The sequence below is a fragment of the Hyperolius riggenbachi genome, chromosome 6 (genome assembly GCF_040937935.1).
Source record: "Hyperolius riggenbachi isolate aHypRig1 chromosome 6, aHypRig1.pri, whole genome shotgun sequence".
NCBI lineage: Eukaryota > Metazoa > Chordata > Amphibia > Anura > Hyperoliidae > Hyperolius > Hyperolius riggenbachi.
This window is the reverse complement of record NC_090651.1, coordinates 370888670-370907729: the sequence shown is the minus strand read 5'-3', so window position 1 is coordinate 370907729 and position 19060 is coordinate 370888670. Positions and strand designations below refer to the sequence as shown.

General features: G+C 46.1%; 1 protein-coding gene across 1 annotated transcript in view; it reads right to left on the bottom strand.

Annotated features, from left to right (window-relative positions):
- LOC137521938 (uncharacterized) overlaps positions 1-17415 on the bottom strand; it is a 69096-nt gene extending 51681 nt beyond the window's left edge. The window contains exon 1 of the mRNA XM_068241888.1: positions 17230-17415. The gene's annotated coding sequence lies outside the window, so the exon portion shown is untranslated. The remainder of the gene's footprint in view (positions 1-17229) is intronic.
- Positions 17416-19060: the final 1645 nt, after the last annotated feature.

The window sequence follows — 19060 nt, the reverse complement described above, 5'->3', positions numbered from 1 at the left end:
GATGATTCGAATCGGATCATTGAAAAGATCCGGATCTTTGATCCGAATCTCGGATCATTTGATTACGGAAGCATTTCGGGGGTGAAATGACTAGCAGGACAGGCGAAGGGGAGGGGGGTGGACACGCAGGGAAGGGGAGAAGATGGTCAGAGGGCAGGGAGTGGACAGAGAAGGGAGGAGGGACGAGCAGGGAGCAGAAATGTTTGCTTGCACACAATACCCACATGCTGCAATCATATGCTTTACATATATTTCACCTATATGCTCATCTGTGTACTTTGCATGCAAACGTCGCACAGTGAAAGAAAGCATTCCCCAAAGTAAAGTGCAGCTGTTTAGGAGGATCGTATTGCGCTGCAATCACAGTGCCTGCAAAGTTACTGAGCTGTGCTGAGTTGAGCCAAAAGCTTCCAATGTGTTCACTGTGCACAACTACGGAACAGACAGACAGCCTATAATGAGCAGCACATTGCAGCCAGTATGTGTGCTCTACACATATCTGGCAGTGGCACCCATGTCCCCTCTACCTGTCCCCAGGGCCGGATTTCTGGCAAGGCCACATAGGCCATGGCCTAGGGCACCAGAAATTTAGGGGCGGCTCAGTGAGGGGCAGTAAAGCTATTCTATCTATCTACAAGGACAGATTTAACCTTCAAACTCCCTGTCCTGTACTTGTGTCATCCCTGCAAGACCTGTAAGCTCTATCCTGCAGGTACACTTCAGCCTAGCTCTCATGGTGACACAATGGTTCCATCATTAATGAGATAACAAACATAACATAAAAGTTCTTAAGGAAAACATAACTTATAATCTATACGCATATTACTAAAATAGTCATTGTCTGTGACAACTGACATCCAATGATGGAAAGTAAGTAAAATTCTCATTGGAGCACACAGAGATAACAACCAAACAGACGGTATAGTTGGCCTTGGGCGGTGAAAAGTACAAATCCGGCCCTGCCTGTCCCTGCAAGGCTGCCTCCCCTGAGTCCCCTCCAACAGAGCGATCCATCTCTGCTCTGCTTCCAGGACCCCGCTGCCCGCTGAGAGGGGGCGTGTCGCTCCTGGCCCCGCCCCTTTTGCGATCCGAATCACTCATTTTGATGATTCGGATGATTCGACTCACAAAATAGATTCGGATCAAAGATCCGAATCGTTCATGATCCGGACAACACTAGAGTTCAAACCAAGCGAGGAAGAAGAAGAGAAGGGTAATGTCAGCGTGTGCACTTGTGAGGATCGAGGGAGAGAAGACATATGTCTGTGCATAACAGGTGTGTCTGTTTCCCTACTGCTGCCAGCACTACAGTGACTCATTCCTCGGTGAGCTCTCTCTCTCTCACCCTTCCTCCAAGCCTGGAACTTCGGTGAAGCTGCTCCGTGCTTGTGTCTGGTCTGGAAGAGAGCAGCAATCACTGCAGCTTTATCTATCATTAATTTACAGTCTAGAGCTGCCTTACTTGCTGGAGGAGGAAGAGAACAGACACAGGTCCCTGCAAATGATGGAAGCCCGTGACGTGAGAGATGCTCTGAGCAGAAATTCACATCTTTCTGCATGTAGACAGAATCCTGCTAGCTTGATAATTCTCTGCAGTTCTTTCTAGCTGTCCTCCAAGAATGATGTCATCTGTATCACCATAACACTATATCTTTCCTTTTCTCTCCCATCTCTCCATTCCTACCTTCTCTGGCTGTGTTTCCCCTTACCTCCTCCTCCCCTCCCCCTTCCAGTCTCTAAACTTTATACACCTCTTACCCTGTCTTTCCTTCCTTTATATCATATATCCCTCTCCAAACACATTCCACCAATGTGTCACCCTAAAGCCCTATTCAGAGGGGTGTCCTGCAGCGTTTCGCTCAAAAGCTTTTCTGCTAGCGAGCAGAAAAGCAATTGGCGGCTTTCGGCAGCGTTTCCCAGCATGCAATGATTTTAACCCCCCCGTAGCTACCAGGATCGCCTAAGTGCCAGGCAGATGACAACAATGGTACCACTTGTATCACCGCTGTCCATTCATTTTACTAGACAGTAAAGTGTACCAGAGCTGTGGATAAAAGCAGATTTGATACTCACCCACGGCTTCCTCCAGCCCCATAAAAACGTCTAGTGTCCCTAGCCGTCCTCCTGCGGACTGCCGTTCAGCCGCGATCAGCCCTGGTAATTGCTTCAGTTGGGTCCAGTCTGTGTCTTCTACGAATGCGCAGACCTCCCGCCCATGCACAATAGACCCAGACTGACTGACGAAACTGAGATTACCGGGGGCTGATTGTGGCTAAACGGCAGACCGTGGAAGGACGGCGAGGGACACAGACGTGTTTATGGGGTTAGAGGAAGCCGCGGGTAAGTATCAAGTCTGCTTTTATCCACAGGTATAGTTTTCTTTAAGCGACCAGCAGGTCACCCGTGTGAACTAGTCCTAAGTATAAGTATTTATATAGTGCTGCTACAGAATGCATACTGTAGTCATGTCACTGATTATCTTCAGAAGAGCTTACAATCTAATACCTACCATAGTCACAGTCTAATGTCCTACCATATTATTATTATTATTATTATGTATTTATATAGCACTGACATCTCCTGCAGCACATTTCAGAGTGCACAGTCATGTCACTGGCTGTCCTCAGATGAGCTCACTATCTAAAGGCCCATACACACGTCGGATTTTTCTGAACGACGCGTCGTTTGAACGTCCCGTCGTTCAGTCGTTCGCACGTCAAATCGGACGTGTGTACAGACTATCGTTCGCGTGATAAGACTGGTTTCCAGCGATCCGCACTGTACACACGTCGGATTTGACGTGCGAACGACTGAACGACGGGACGTTCAAACGACCCGTCGTTCAGAAAAATCCGACGTGTGTATGGGCCTTTATCCTACCATAGTTACAGTCTAATGTCATACCATATTATTATTATTATTATGTATTTATATAGCACTGACATCTCCTGCAGCACATTACAGAGTACATAGTCATGTCACTGACTGTCCTCAGAGGAGCTCACAATCTAATCCTACCATAGTCATAGTCTAATGTCCTACCATATTATTATTATGTATTTATATAGCACTGACATCTTCTGCAGCACTTTACAGAGTACATAGTCATGTCACTGACTGTCCTCAGAGGAGCTCACACTCTAATCCTACCATAGCCATAGTGTAATGTCCTACCATATTATTATTATGTATTTATATAGCACTGACATCTCCTGCAGCACTTTACAGAGTACATAGTCATGTCACTGACTCCTCAGAGGAGCTCACAATCTAATCCTACAATAGTCATAGTCTAATGTCCTACCATATTATTATTATGTATTTATATAGCACTGACATCTTCTGCAGCACATTACAGAGTACATAGTCATGTCACTGACTGTCCTCAGAGGAGCTCACACTCTAATCCTACCATAGTCATAGCCTAATCTCCTACCATATTATTATTATGTATTTATATAGCACTGACATCTTCTGCAGCACATTACAGAGTACATAGTCATGTCACTGACTGTCCTCAGAGGAGCTCACACTCTAATCCTACCATAGCCATAGTGTAATGTCCTACCATATTATTATTATGTATTTATATAGCACTGACATCTTCTGCAGCACATTACAGAGTACATAGTCATGTCACTGACTCCTCAGAGGAGCTCACAATCTAATCCTACCATAGTCAAAATCTAATATCCTACCATATTATTATATATTTATATAGCACCGACATCTTCTGCAGCACTTTACAGAGTACATAGTCATGTTACTGATACCTAGCTTTAATTAATCTCCCTTAACCGCTTTTTTTTTTTGTAAATGAACCCAGATATCCTGATGTATCAGTATCACTAACCATCCTCTTATCTCATGTGTGAAAGCCCTTTTCTAACCCTACCGTTGTCATGGGGCGGCCAGTGATAGTGGGCCTTGGGCAGTAAAAAGTACAAATCCGGCCCTGTGTGCGCGTGTGTACTGGCGGCGGTTAAGCACTTACAAATCAACTTAGTTGGCTCCAGTTGCAGCTCCCAGACACAGACATTGCAGACACATCACTCGCTGTCTGCACTGTCTGTGTATTAGCTCTCTATTGGTCCTGTGCTCATAATAATCACTTCTATGGATACCTTCAATAGTGGTAATCACTAACAAGCTGTTCCCCATCCCCTTCTTGCACCTCTGACGCTGTAGTTGCCATTGGCAGGTTTTGGTGCGCCGCAACAATTATGTATAGAATGCTTGGGGGGCCCCAATGCAAAACTTGCATCGGGGCCCACAGCTCCTTAGCTACGCCACTGGTTTTAATGGGAAAATAGGAAAAAATGTGGAAGAAAAAAATCATTATTTTTCAGTTTTCGGCCATTATAGTTTTTAAATAATGCATGCTACTGTAATTAAAATTCATGAAATGTATTTGCCCATCTGTCCCAGTTATTACACTGTTTAAATTATATCCCTATCACAATGTTTGGCGCCAATATTTTATTTGGAAATAAAGGTGCATTTTTTTCAGTTTTGCGTCCACCTAATTACAAGCCCATAGTTTGTAAAGTAACCGTGTTATACCCTCTTGACATAAATATTTAAAGAGTTCAGTCCCTAAGGTAACTATTTATGCATTTTTTTTATTGTCATTTTTTTTTCTTTTTATTACAAAGAAAAAAAAATGGGGAGTGTGAGAGTTAATGAGTTAATTTATAATGTAAAAGAATGTATTTGTATATGAAACATGTTTTTGACTGTAGTTTTACTTTTTGGCCACAAGATGGCCACAGTAATTTTTTGTAATTGCGTCCTGTAAGCATAGGAAGTACGCTTACAGGAAGTTCAGTGAGGCTGGGAAACTTTTTTTTTCACAATGATCGCGCAGCTTCTCATAGAAGCAGCCAATCATTGCTGGGGGGCTTAGATCAATGAAAGGGAAACGTTTTTCCCATTCATTGATCTCTGGACGAGCGGGCGGCGGCGTGCACAAGCGCGGACAGCGGCGGTAGCGGCGGGGTGTGTGTGTATCTACGCTCTTGGTGGGGAATGGATGATAAAAGGAGCGTAGATACATGCACCCGTGGTGGTAAAGTGGTTAAAATTATAAGCTTGTAAATAGTGATGGACGCAAAACTGAAATAATGCACCTATATTTCCAAATAAAATATTGGCACCATACATTGTGATAGGGACAAAATTTAAATGGTGTAATAACCAAGACAAATGGGCAAATAAAATACATAGGTTTTAATTATGGTAGCATGTATTATTTTAAAGCTATAATGGCCGGAAACTGAGAAATAATCATTTTTTTCCATTTTTGTTTTAATATTCCTGTGAAAATGCATTTAGAAAAAAATAATTCTTAACAAAATGTACCACCCAAAGAAAGCCTAATTGGTGGCGGAAAAAACAAGATATAGATCAATTCATTGTGATAAGTAATGATAACGTCATTGGCGAATGAATGGGAGGTTAAAACTGCTCTGTTGTATAAGGTGAAAAATCCCCATGGGCTGAAATGGTTAAATGAGCGCGCATTACTATGTAAGCAACTCGCGTAACTAAGGAAAGCACACTACACTGCAAGAGCAAGCGTACCATGCAGTCTTGACTTTAGAATGCGGTGATGACATGGAGCTCCCGCTGCTACAGCAGCACAGCTTTATGAATCAGCCCTATAGTATTTAGGGGACACAGAGTCATGTTATGAGGTAGAGCACATGCCTCTATGTCCCATCTGTCCTCGCACCACCTCGGATACACTTTAAGTACCCGTATAACCTAACTTTCTTCTTATATTTTGTTTAGTGCTCCTGCCACACAGTGCTGAACCGATTCACTGATTTCAGGCCCTATGGCGCGTTGATCAGACCTCATTTTTCAGTATATCCACATAGGGCTCTGTTCATAAAATTCCCTGCATGCGGTAATGCTGAAAACAGCTGACTTTACCGACCATTTAGCAAAGTGTCCATTCATACTCTTGCTCATATTTGAACTGGTTATTTCGCGATATGATATCACTATATTATGACTGGCCAGTGGCCACTAGGTGAACTGGCTTTAAAGAGGATCTGTAACGTCAAAAGATCCCCTGGGGGGTACTCACCTCGGGTGGGGGAAGCCTCCGGATCCTAATGAGGCTTCCTACGCCGTCCTCCGTCCCTCAGGGGTCTCGCTGCAGCCCTCCGAGAAAGATGACGTCATTATTTACCTTCCCGGCTCCTGCGCAGGCGCTCTGATGGCTGTCGGCTCCGAAGTAGGCGGAAATACCCGATCGCCGTCGGGTCTGCTCTACTGCGCAGGTGCAAGTCTCCGGCGCCTGCGCAGTAGAGCGGACCCAACTGAGATCGGGTATTTCCGTCTAGTTCCGAGCCGAAAGCAGCCACAGCGCCCCCGCTGGAGCCTGCAAAGGTAAATATTGAATTGACAGTCGGGTCTGTCGCCAGCTGTTCAGAGGGCTGCAGCGAGACCCCCGTGGGACAGAGGACGGCGTGGGAAGCCTCATTAGGATCCGGAGGCTTCCCCCACCCGAGGTGAGTACGCCCCAGGGGATCTTTTTGATGTTACAGAGTCTCTTTAAGTTATTTTAACGAGTTTGTATAGTGCATTATTGTTGAATAAAATTGTTATATATATTCCCATGAACTCATAAGTGGTGCTTTTAGTTGTGTTATAGTTCATGTTGCTTTTGCAAAACTATGGGCTCTATTCATAAAAGGCTTTGCGGTAACAAAATCTTGGAGGGAAAATACCGCATTCAGTATTTAAGACTTCTGTGTGCTCATTCATAAAAATGTTTACACTTGCGATAGAAGTTCGGTGATTTCCCGAACTAGGCTGGCGGTAACATGAGAAGCTGCCTGAGTTGTTACATTTTCTCTGTGCAGAGACAGCGTTACAATAAAAGAGGCATCCCCAGCTTCCCTTTACATGTGCATTTTTTTTTAAAACTGCCTCTGTTTGCCCTAAATCTGCACTGAATCTATTAGTCTTTCTAAACAATCTAATTGCCACAGCTTAGATTTACTTCAAGAAATGTTACACATGCAGGCTTTCTAATGTGAAATTTATCTGAAAACAGGTACCCAAGAGGTTAAAAAACACATCCTGGGGTATTCTGGAAAGCCTTTTTTGTACTGCTTACACTGCTGCTGCCTGGGAGGTCTGTCTGTTATCCGCTCTCTTATCACCTTTTCTAAACAGACGGTATTCTCCGTCCCAATACCGCCTGCTCTAATCTTTATGAATTGACATTTAGTGAGTGACATGTTGAGATAATCTAATCTATACTGCAGGCACCTATCTAATCTATACTGCAGCCACCTTCCTATCTAACCTATACTGCAGGCACCTATCTAATCTATACTGCAGGCACCTACCTATCTAATCTATACTGCAGGCACCTATCTAATCTATACTGCAGCCACCTTCCTATCTAACCTATACTGCAGGCACCTATCTAATCTATACTGCAGGCACCTACCTATCTAATCTATACTGCAGGCACCTACCTATCTAATCTATACTGCAGGCACCTACCTATCTAATCTATACTGCAGGCACCTATCTAATCTATACTTGGGGCACCTACTTATCTAAACTATACTGCATGCACCTATCTAATCTATAGTGCAGGCACCTACCTATCTAACCTATACAGAGTGTGTGATTCCACAGTGTGTGCGTGTGTTTCGTGCGTGTGTGTGTGTGTGTATCCACAGCATATGTCTCTAGGCCACGCATATGACACTCGCCCCAGGCCCCACGTACTCTAAGGCCACCTCTGGTCCCCAGCTCCCCCTGTGTGTCTCCTCTCCCCCCTACCATGTCTCCTGCTCCCCAGTAGTGCAGCTGCAGCTTGTCTCACCTAATCCATGGCTCCCTCGCCAACACAGAACTCTAGTCTTCTGCACGGCTCCCCCTAGTGACGGCTTCTGCTGATCGCGCAGGACAGAGGGGTCTGCGATTCCCGCAGGAGCCATGGATTAGGTAAGACACGCTGCCACTACACTACTAATTCTGAAATTCTAAATCTGAAAATATTGTTTATAACAATGAATACAAAATATTAGCACATTCGTAATAACTGTAGTGAAACATTAGTAAATATTACCAACATTTTACTACAACTAAACCTAACCCTACTTTCACACAGAACCCTCCCTCTACCTATCCATAACCATTAGACCTCCTGATGGTGCCTAACCCTAGGACCCCCCTGGTGGTGGCTAACCCTAAGACCCCCTTGGTGGTGCCTAACCCTAAGACCTCCTTGCTGGTGCCTAACCCTAAAACCCCTCTAGTGGTGCCTAACCCTAATACCCCACTGGTGGTGCCTAACCCTAAGACCCCCCTGGTGGTGCCTAACCCTAAGACCCCCCTGGTGGTGCCTAACCCTAATACCCCACTGGTGGTGCCTAACCCTAATACCCCACTGGTGGTGCCTAACCCTAATACCCCACTGGTGGTGCCTAACCCTAAGACCCCCCTTGTGGTGCCTAACCCTAAGACCCCCCTGGTGGTGCCTAACCCTAAGACCCCCCAGGTGGTGCCTAAACCTAAGACCCCCGCAGTGGTGCCTAACCCTAACCCCCCCCCCGGTGGTGCCTAACCCTAAGACCCCCCTGGTGGTGCCTAACCCTGAGACTCCCCTGGTGGTGCCTAACCCTAAGACCCCCCTTGTGGTGCCTAACCTTAACCCCCCCCCCCCCCATGGTGCCTAACCCTAAAACCCCCCTGGTGGTGCCTAACCCTAAGACTCCCCTGGTGGTGCCGAACTCTAAGACCCCTTTGGTGGTGCCTAAACCTAAGACCCCCCTTGTGGTGCCTAACCCTAACCCCCCCCCCCCGGTGGTGCCTAACCCTACCCACCCCATGGTGGTGCCTAACCCTAAGACTCCCCTGGTGGTGCCTAACCCTAAGACTCCCCTGGTGGTGCCTAACCCTAATACCCCTCTGGTAGTGCCTAACTCTAAGACCCTTCTGGTGGTGCAAAACCCTTTGACCCCCCCCCCCCTAGTGATGTCTAACCCTTAGACTCCCCCAGTGGTGCCTAACCCTAAAACTCCAATACCGTTGATCAAATTGTTGTTTTTTTTTAAATCAATATATTTAGTTATTTGAGGAGTGTTTGTATTTTCCAGAGAATATCATTTTAGTTAGAAATGATAACTATGGTATGTATGTTTGTAAATGTTATTATTCACCGAGAACCCATTGTAAACATTATTATTCACAAGGCGCCCAAATATCTCGTTAGGCGCCCATCAAACGATATTTAACATGAGAGTCAATGGTGGCACCATTTTTGTCCACTTGCCTCATGCGCCCAAATTTCCTACTTCCGGCAATTACAGTATTACCCCTACAGATGCACAGATAAATGTGAAACCCTATCCTCCAGTGCATAGCTTCAAATTGATTGGTTTAGTAAATAACAGTGTTCATCACAACTCTACTGTATATATTAATTACCCAGATCCAGGAGGAAACAAAGCAGGTCAGAGAACAGCAGTTATCCAATGATCTCGTCAATCAATGTTAATCCAGAGGATCAGACCGACACACAATTTACATGTCCTGGCGTTCATTCCAAAAATGTTTGCTTCAAATCAACATTTACATTTTTTCCCCCCACAACAGGATGGGCTGTAAGAAGGATAGTCCGCTGACAATGTGGCTTTATAATACTATCTTTTCTCCTCTTTATTTCCTTTGAGACTGACATCTCACTACTTGACACGTTTAGCTACCACTGGATAACTGTCTAAGTTTACAAATCTCTGCTAAACAAGTCAAAGAACATGGAGATGTGTCGGTTTGAGCTTCATAGGACGATCTCCTTCTCAGACCAGCATGATTTAAACAAGGTTTTTATTATATGTGCAAGCTATTCCTGTTTGTGGGTCTTTTAATAAAGGTAATGCGCTATTTTTTGTACCCTAAATGTTGTGCACTACTTATTCCTATATAATTCATTGTCATTACTTGGTGCTAGAGTTGGGCCGAACCTCTGATTTTAGGTTCGCGAACCGGGTTCGCGAACTTCCGCGGAAGGTTCGGTTCGCGTTAAAGTTCGCGAACCGCAATAGACTTCAATGGGGATGCGAACTTTGAAAAAAAAAAATTATGCTGGCCACAAAAGTGATGGAAAAGATGTTTCAAGGGGTCTAACACCTGGAGGGGGGCATGGCGGAGTGGGATACACGACAAAAGTCCCCGGGAAAAATCTGGATTTGACGCAAAACAGCGTTTTAAGGGCAGAAATCACATTGAATGCTAAATGAAAGGCCTGAAGTGCTTTAAAACATCTTGCATGTGTATACATCAATCAGGTACTGTAATTAAGGTACTGCTTCACACTGACACACCAAACTCACCGTGTAACGCACCGCAAACAGCTGTTTGTGTAGTGACGGCCGTGCTGGACTGGTGCGCACCATGGCGAGAGTGCAGGTTTTGGTGGCTTTACAGCCCATATGGTCGCCTGGCTGATGTAGCTGAATGACAGAACAGTGACTGTCCAGCTGATCAAATTTGGTCTGACCACAATGAAGCAACAACCTTATTATCTTTTGTGTGCCCCCCGAGACACTCATCTAGGCGCCGGTCATTGCTTCATTGTGATACGCAAGCCCCTTCACCACGGCAAGGTAATGATCACGAAGGGGAATGGGCGCATGTACATGCCTTTTCTTTTGTTGTTGCAGCTGCCCGCAGTGCAGCCAGAAAAATTAGGCAGTCATGTACACGCACCAGAAAAGTTATTACAGCGGCCGCTGCTAGCAGCTGCCTAAAAAATTCAGCAATCCGCCTGGGGTCCCGGACCCTGTTGGTGGTGGCGGAGAAGGTAGTCAAGCGGCCTGCAGGCAGACATGCTGTGTGGAGGGACTGGGAGTGACTTAGTCTTCTTGGGGCAGGCCAGGCAGCCAGTCACACGGCGTGCAGGCAGAGATGCTGTGTGTGCGGGGACTGACTTAGTCTTGGGGCGGGCAGCAGCCCTCCGGGATCCATGCCTCATTCATTTTGATAAAGGTGAGGTACTTAACACTTTTGTGACTTAGGCGACTTCTCTTCTCAGTGACAATGCCTCCAGCTGCGCTGAAGGTCCTTTCTGACAGGACGCTTGCGGCAGGGCAGGAGAGAAGTTGGATGGCAAATTGGGACAGCTCTGGCCACAGGTCAAGCCTGCGCACCCAGTAGTTCAAGGGTTCCTCATCGCTGTTCACAGCAGTGTCTACATCCACACTTAAGGCCAGGTAGTCGGCTACCTGCCGTTCCAGGCGTTGGTGGAGGGTGGATCTGGAAGGGCTACGGCGAGGTGTTGGACTAAAGAACGTCCGCATGTCCGACATCACCATGAGATCGCTGGAGCGTCCTGTCTTTGATTGCGTGGACACGGGAGGAGGATTAGTGGCAGTGGTACCTTGCTGGCGTTGTGCTATCACATCACCCTTAAAGGCATTGTAAAGCATAGTTGACAGCTTGTTCTGCATGTGCTGCATCCTTTCCACCTTCAGGTGAGTGGTAACAGGTCCGCCACTTTGTGCCTATACCGAGGGTCTAGTAGTGTGGCCACCCAGTACAGCTCATTCCCCTTGAGGTTTTTTATATGGGGGTCCCTCAACAGGCAGGACAGCATAAAAGATGACATCTGCACAAAGTCGGATGCAGATGTACCATCCATCTCCTCTTGCTCTTCCTCAGTGACGTCACGTAAGTCAACCTCCTCCCCCCAGCCGCGAACAATACCACGGGAAGGTTGAGCAGCACAAGCCCCCTGCGACGCCTGCTGCGGTTGTTCTCCTGCAGCCGTCCCCTCCTCCTCCTCCCCCAAAGAAACACCGTGCTCATCATCCTCTGAGTCTGACTCATCTTCTGCACACGACTTCTCTTCTTCCTCCTCCTCCCCCCTCTGTGCTGCCGCAGGTGTTGAGGAAACAGCTGGGTCTGATGAAAATTGGTCCCATGCCTGTTCCTGCCGTAATGGTTCCTGGTCACGCTCATTCGCAGCTTCATCCGCCACTCTACGCACAGCACGCTCCAAGAAGTAAGCGTAGGGAATTAAGTCGCTGATGGTGCCTTCACTGCGGCTCACCAGGTTGGTCACCTCCTCAAACGGCCGCATGAGCCTGCATGCATTTTTCATCAGTGTCCAGTTGTCGGGCCAGAACATCCCCATCTTCCCAGACTGTTTCATTCTACTGTAGTTGTAGAGGTAGTGGGTGACGGCTTTCTTCTGTTCTAGCAGGCGGGAGAACATGAGCAGGGTCGAATTCCAGCGAGTCGTGCTATAGCAAATCAGGCGTCTCACCGGCAAGTTGTTATTCCGCTGAATTTCCGCAAAGCGTGCCATGGCTGTGTAAGACCGCCTCAAATGCCCACAGAACTTCCTGGCCTGCTTCAGGACATCTGCTAAGCCAGGGTACTTTGACACAAATCTTTGAACAACTAGATTCATGACATGTGCCATGCAGGGTATGTGTGTCAGCTTCCCCATATGCAAGCGGCAAGCAGATTGCTGCCGTTGTCGCACACCACGTTGCCTATCTCCAGGTGGTGCGGGGTCAGCCACTCATCCGCCTGTTTCTTAAGAGCAGCCAGGAGAGCTGCTCCAGTGTGACTCTCCGCTTTGAGACAAGACATGTCTAAATGGCGTGACACCGTCGTACCTGGCATGCAGCATAGGCCCTGCGGAGCTGGGGCTGTGTAGCTGGAGAGGAGAACTGCCACTCAGCCAAGGAGGAGGAGGACAGCGAAGAGCATGTAGCAGGAGGAGAGGAGGTGGCAGGAGGCCTGCCTGCAAGCTGTGGAGGTGTCACAATTTGGTCCGCTGCGCCCTGCTTGCCATCGTTCACCACCAGGTTGACCCAATGGGCTGTGTACGTAATGTAGCGGCCCTGCCCGTGCTTGGCAGACCAGGCATCCGTGGTCAGGTGTACCCTTGACCCAACGCTCTTCGCAAGAGATGACACCACTTGTCTCTCAACTTCACGGTGCAGTTGGGGTATGGCCTTTCTAGAAAAATAAGTGCGGCCTGGCATCTTCCACTGCGGTGTTCCGATGGCCACAAATTTACGGAAGGCCTCAGAGTCCACTAGCCGGTATGGTAACAGCTGGCGAGCTAACAGTTCCGCCACGCCAACTGTCAGACGCCGGGCAAGGGGGTGACTGGCCGAAATTGGCTTTTTCCGCTCAAACATTTCCTTCACGGACACCTGACTGCTGCTGTGGGCAGAGGAGCAGGAAGCGCTCAAGGGCAGAGGCGGAGTGGAGGAGGGTGCCTGTGAAGGTGCAAGGCAGAAGCAGATGATGCACCTGAAGGAGGAAGAGGAGAAGGAGGGTGGCTTTGCTTTTGTGTGCTGCTGCTGCTTTTGCTCAAGTGGCCATCCCATTGCTGTTTGTGCCTTTTCTCCAGGTGCCTTCGTAAGGCACTTGTCCCTACGTGAGTGTTGGCCTTTCCACGGCTCAATTTTTGTTGGCAGAGCGAACAGATGGCTTTGCTCCGATCTGAGGCACACACATTAAACAATTTCCACACCGCTGAGCCACCCTGGGATGTGGGCACTATGGGGACCTCAGAAGCTGATGCTGAAGGGCAAGTTGGCTGGCTGTACATAGGTGGCGATACATGGTGCCGGACACTGCCACCAGCTGTTTCTGACAAAGAGCTGCTTCTTTCAGCAACTTCTCTCCTCCTACTACTCTCTGACTCCCCCTCTGAACTGTCCCCCTCTTCATCTCCTCTATTGGGAACATACAGAGGATCCGTATCATCGTCATCATCGTAATCATCCTGCCCAGCTTCGCTTGCCTCAGAAAAATCCAAGCATGCACCATCAGTAGGTCCTTCATCCTCCTTACACGTTACATCCATAGTGTTGCCGCGTAACTCAGACATATGAGCTGGTGAAAATTCATCTGGCTGTAACAACAATGGCTCTGCATCAGTGATTTCACCACTAAATAATTCTTGCGAAGTGTCAAATGCAGCGGAAGTGGTGCTAGTAGTAGCGCTGGTGGCTGAGCAAGATGAGGTGTTCTGTGTCGCTAAATACTCAACCACGTCCTGACAATCTTGGGAGGTGATGGGACGTGCCTTCTTCCGAGCACTGTACTGTGGGCCAGGTCCACACGAAATTATATTTACACGACCTCGCACAGACCTGCCGGGTGGCCTTCCTCTGGCTCTGGCACTACCTCTTCCTCTACCTGTTTTGTCCATATCGGGTATGCACGGAGTGGTATATCACACTGCGTGCACTCACGTAGATAGGTGGGTTCACTTAACTGCACAGGTATGCGCACTGATGCGGTGGGTTCACTGAACAGAACAGGTATACAGTGGCGGGTTCACTGAACACAACAGGTATGCAGTGGCGGGTTCACTGAACAGGTATACAGTGGCGGGTTCACTGAACAGAACAGGTATGCAGTGGCGGGTTCACTGAACAGAACAGGTATACAGTGGCGGGTTCACTGAACAGAACAGGTATGCAGTGGCGGGTTCACTGAACAGAACAGGTATACAGTGACGGGTTCACTGAACAGAACAGGTATGCAGTGGCGGGTTCACTGAACAGAACAGGTATACAGTGGCAGGTTCACTGAACAGAACAGGTATACAGTGGCGGGTTCACTGAACAGAACAGGTATGCAGTGGTGGGTTCACTGAACAGGTATGCAGTGGCGGGTTCACTGAGCAGAACAGGTATACAGTGGCGGGTTCACTGAACAGAACAGGTATACAGTGGCGGGTTCACAGAACAGGTATGCAGTGGAGGGTTCACTGAACAGAACAGGTATACAGTGGCGGGTTCACTGAACAGAACAGGTATACAGTGGCGGGTTCACAGAACAGGTATGCAGTGGCGGGTTCACTGAACAGAACAGGTATACAGTGGCGGGTTCACTGAACAGAACAGGTATACAGTGGCGGGTTCACAGAACAGGTATGCAGTGGCGGGTTCACTGAACAGAACAGGTATACAGTGGCGGGTTCACTGAACAGAACAGGTATACAGTGGCGGGTTCACAGAACAGGTATGCAGTGGCTGGTTCACTGAACAGAACAGGTATACAGTGGCAGGTTCACTAAACAGAACAGGTATACAGTGGCGGGTTCACTGAACAGAACAGGTATGCAGTGGCGGGTTCACTGAACAGAACAGGTATACAGTGGCGGGTTCACTGAACAGAACAGGTATGCAGTGGTGGGTTCACTGAACAGAACAGGTATACAGTGGCGGGTTCACTGAACACAACAGGTATGCAGTGGCGGGTTCACTGAACAGGTATACAGTGGCGGGTTTACTGAACAGAACAGGTATGCAGTGGCGGGTTCACTGAACAGAACAGGTATACAGTGGCGGGTTCACTGAACACAACAGGTATGCAGTGGCGGGTTCACTGAACAGGTATACAGTGTCAGGTTCACTGAACAGAACAGGTATACAGTGGCGGGTTCACTGAACACAACAGGTATGCAGTGGTGGGTTCACAGAACAGGTATGCAGTGGCAGGTTCACTGAACAGGTATACAGTGGCGGGTTCACTGAACAGAACAGGTATACAGTGGCGGGTTCACAGAACAGGTATGCAGTGGCAGGTTCACTGAACAGGAATACAGTGGCGGGTTCACTGAACAGAACAGGTATGCAGTGGCGGGTTCACAGAACAGTACAGGTATGCAGTGGCAGGTTCACTGAACAGGTATACAGTGGCAGGTTCACTGAACACAACAGGTATGCAGTGGCAGGTTCACTGAACAGGTATACAGTGGCAGGTTCACTGAACAGAACAGGTATACAGTGGCGGGTTCACTGAACAGAACAGGTATACAGTGGCAGGTTCACTGAACAGAACAGGTATACAGTGGCGGGTTCACTGAACACAACAGGTATGCAGTGGCGGGTTCACTGAACAGGTATGCAGTGGTGGGTTCACTGAACAGGTATGCAGTGGTGGGTTCACTGAACAGGTATGCAGTGGTGGGTTCACTGAACAGGTATGCAGTGGTGGGTTCACTGAACAGGTATGCAGTGGTGGGTTCACAGAACAGGTATGCAGTGGCAGGTTCACTGAACAGGTATGAAGTGGTGGGTTCACTGAACAGGTATGCAGTGGTGGGTTCACTGAACAGGTATGCAGTGGTGGGTTCACAGTACAGTTATGCAGTGGTGGGTTCACATAACAGGTATGCAGTGGCAGGTTCACTGAACAGGTATGCAGTGGGCTCACTGAACAGAACAGGTATGGTGGGCGCACTGAACAGAACAGGTATGCAGCCAGGAAGGAACAAGCTAAGCCTAACTAATCTTTCCCTATGAGAGACAGTCTGCAGCAGCTCGCCCTACTCTCACTAACGCAGGCACACGAGTGAGCGTAATGGCCGTCGCTGCCTGCCTTTTATTAGGGGGGGAGTGGCTCCAGGGGCTAGTGTAGCCTAATTGGCTACACTGGGCCTGCTGACTGTGATGTAGAGGGTCAAAGTTGACCCTCATGGTGCATTATGGGGCGAACCGAACTTCCGCAAAGGTTCGCCTGCGGGACGCGAACAACCGTTCGCAGGCGAACCGTTCGGCCCAACTCTACTTAGTGCATGCTTCTTTAACACAGGTGGGTTCACCCTCATTACAGAGGGGTAAAGCGACAGTAAAAGGGAGATGGGTTTTGTCACCCTGGGCAGCACGGTGGCCTAGTGGTTAGCACTCACCTTGTCTGTGTGGGTTTCCTCTGGGCACTACTCCAGTTCCTCCCACATCCCCAAAATATACAGATAAGTTAAATGGCTTCCCCCTATTATTGGCCCTAGACTAGGATACATGCACTACACGATACATGTATAGACATTGGACTATGGTAGACATAGGGAGTAGAGTGTGAGCCCCACTGAGGAACAGATAAGTCACAAGATAATATTAATAATAACCCTTAAATTTGAGCTCAGATGAGTTACTATTTAAGTACAATTTACTAACCGTAGCCAAAGTAAATCAAAATATTGACTCACTCAGTACATGTGTCAGACCAGTTTCAGACCTGGCTACGCTTGATTTGAACTATTTCCACCAAGAACTTTCGTTGATGGTTTGTTCCTGTCTATTTCTGCTCGAAGAAGTTACAATTTCTAAAAGTAAAAACAACTTCCATTTCTTTCAGCTCCCGGCAGTGTTGCAAACTAGAAACAATGTTCACGCTAGATTTAACCGGTCACATAATAAAAGGGAAACATTGCCAAACCTGAATAGTTTCCTCTCCTGAGTCCTGGAGCGTTTGCAGATTGTCTCAGAGTTCATGCAAAGCCAGAGACAGGCAGAGAGATCTACAAGCAGGCTCTGCACTCACCACCATGAACGTGAAGTCTGTCCAACAGCGGCTCAATAACCCTCCTTTCATAGAAGCCGGTTTCAGGAAGTAAACTGGAGGGGAGGTGACGGTCAGAATGTAGCATCAGTTTAAAGGCACCTGCAGTGAATATAGAGGTTAACATATTTATTTAATTTTAACCAATTTCCTACCACAGTTTTTTTCCCCTTCAAAACCAGAGCAATTTTCATTTGCCCATAACTTTATCACTACTTATCACACTGAAATGATATATCTATCTATCTATCTATCTATCTATCCATCCATCCATATCTATCTATCTATCTATTTATCTACAGGTATTTATCTATTTATCTATCCATATCTATCTATCTATCTATCTATCCAAAGCTATCTATCTATCCATATCTATCTATCTATCTATCTATCTATCTATCTATCTATATCTATCCATCCATATCTATCTATCCATATCTATCTATCTATCTATCTATCTGTCTATCTATCTATCTATCTATCTATCTATCCATATCTATCTATCTATCTATCTATCTATCTATCTATCCATCCATAGCTATCTATCTATCTATCTATCCATCCATATCTATCTACCTATCTATCTATCTATCTATCTATCTATCTATCTATCTATCTATCTATCTATCTATCTATCTATCTATCCATATCTATCTATCTATCTATCTATCTATCCATATCTATCTATCTATCTATCTATCTATCTATCTATCTATAAGATGTTACTGCTATATAAATATAGTATGGACATTACATTGACAGGATTAGAGTGTGAGCCAGCCTGGCCCAGGTAGTGTTGGCAGGCAAAGATGATGACGCAGCAAAAAAAAATTAAAAAAAACATTTCAAATCAGCACCTTTTTTTAGGGGGTGCTAATATGATCCATCTATCTATCTATCTATCTATCTATCTATCTATCTATCTATCTATCTATCTATTTATCTACAGGTATTTATCTATTTATCTATCCATATCTATCTATCTATCTATCTATCTATCTATCTATCTATCTATCTATCTATAGCTATCTATCTATCTATCCAAAGCTATCTATCTATCCATATCTATCTATCTATCTATCTATCTATCTATCTATCTATCTATATATCTATCCATAGCTATCTATCTATCTATCCATCTATCTATTTATCTATCTATCCATATCTATCTATCTATCTATCTATCTATCTATCCCTATCTATCTATCTATCTATCTATCTATCTATCTATCTATCTATCCATATCTATCTATCTATCTAACTATCTATCTATCCATATCTATCTATCTATCTATCTATCTATCTATCTATCTATCCATCCATATCTATCTATCCATATCTATCTATCTATCTATCTATCTATCTATCTATCTATCTATCTATCTATCTATCTATCTATTTATCTACAAGTATTTATCTATTTATCTATCTATCCTTATCTATCTATCTATCTATCTATCTATCTATCTATCTATCTATCTATCTATCCATATCTATCTATCTATTTATCTACAAGTATTTATCTATTTATCTATCTATCTATCTATCTATCTATCTATCTATCCATATATCTATCTATCTATCTATCTATCTATCTATCCATATCTATCTATCTATCAATCCATATGTATCTATCTATCTATCTATCTATCTATCTATCTATCTATCTATCTATCTATATCTATCTATCTATCCATATCTATCTATC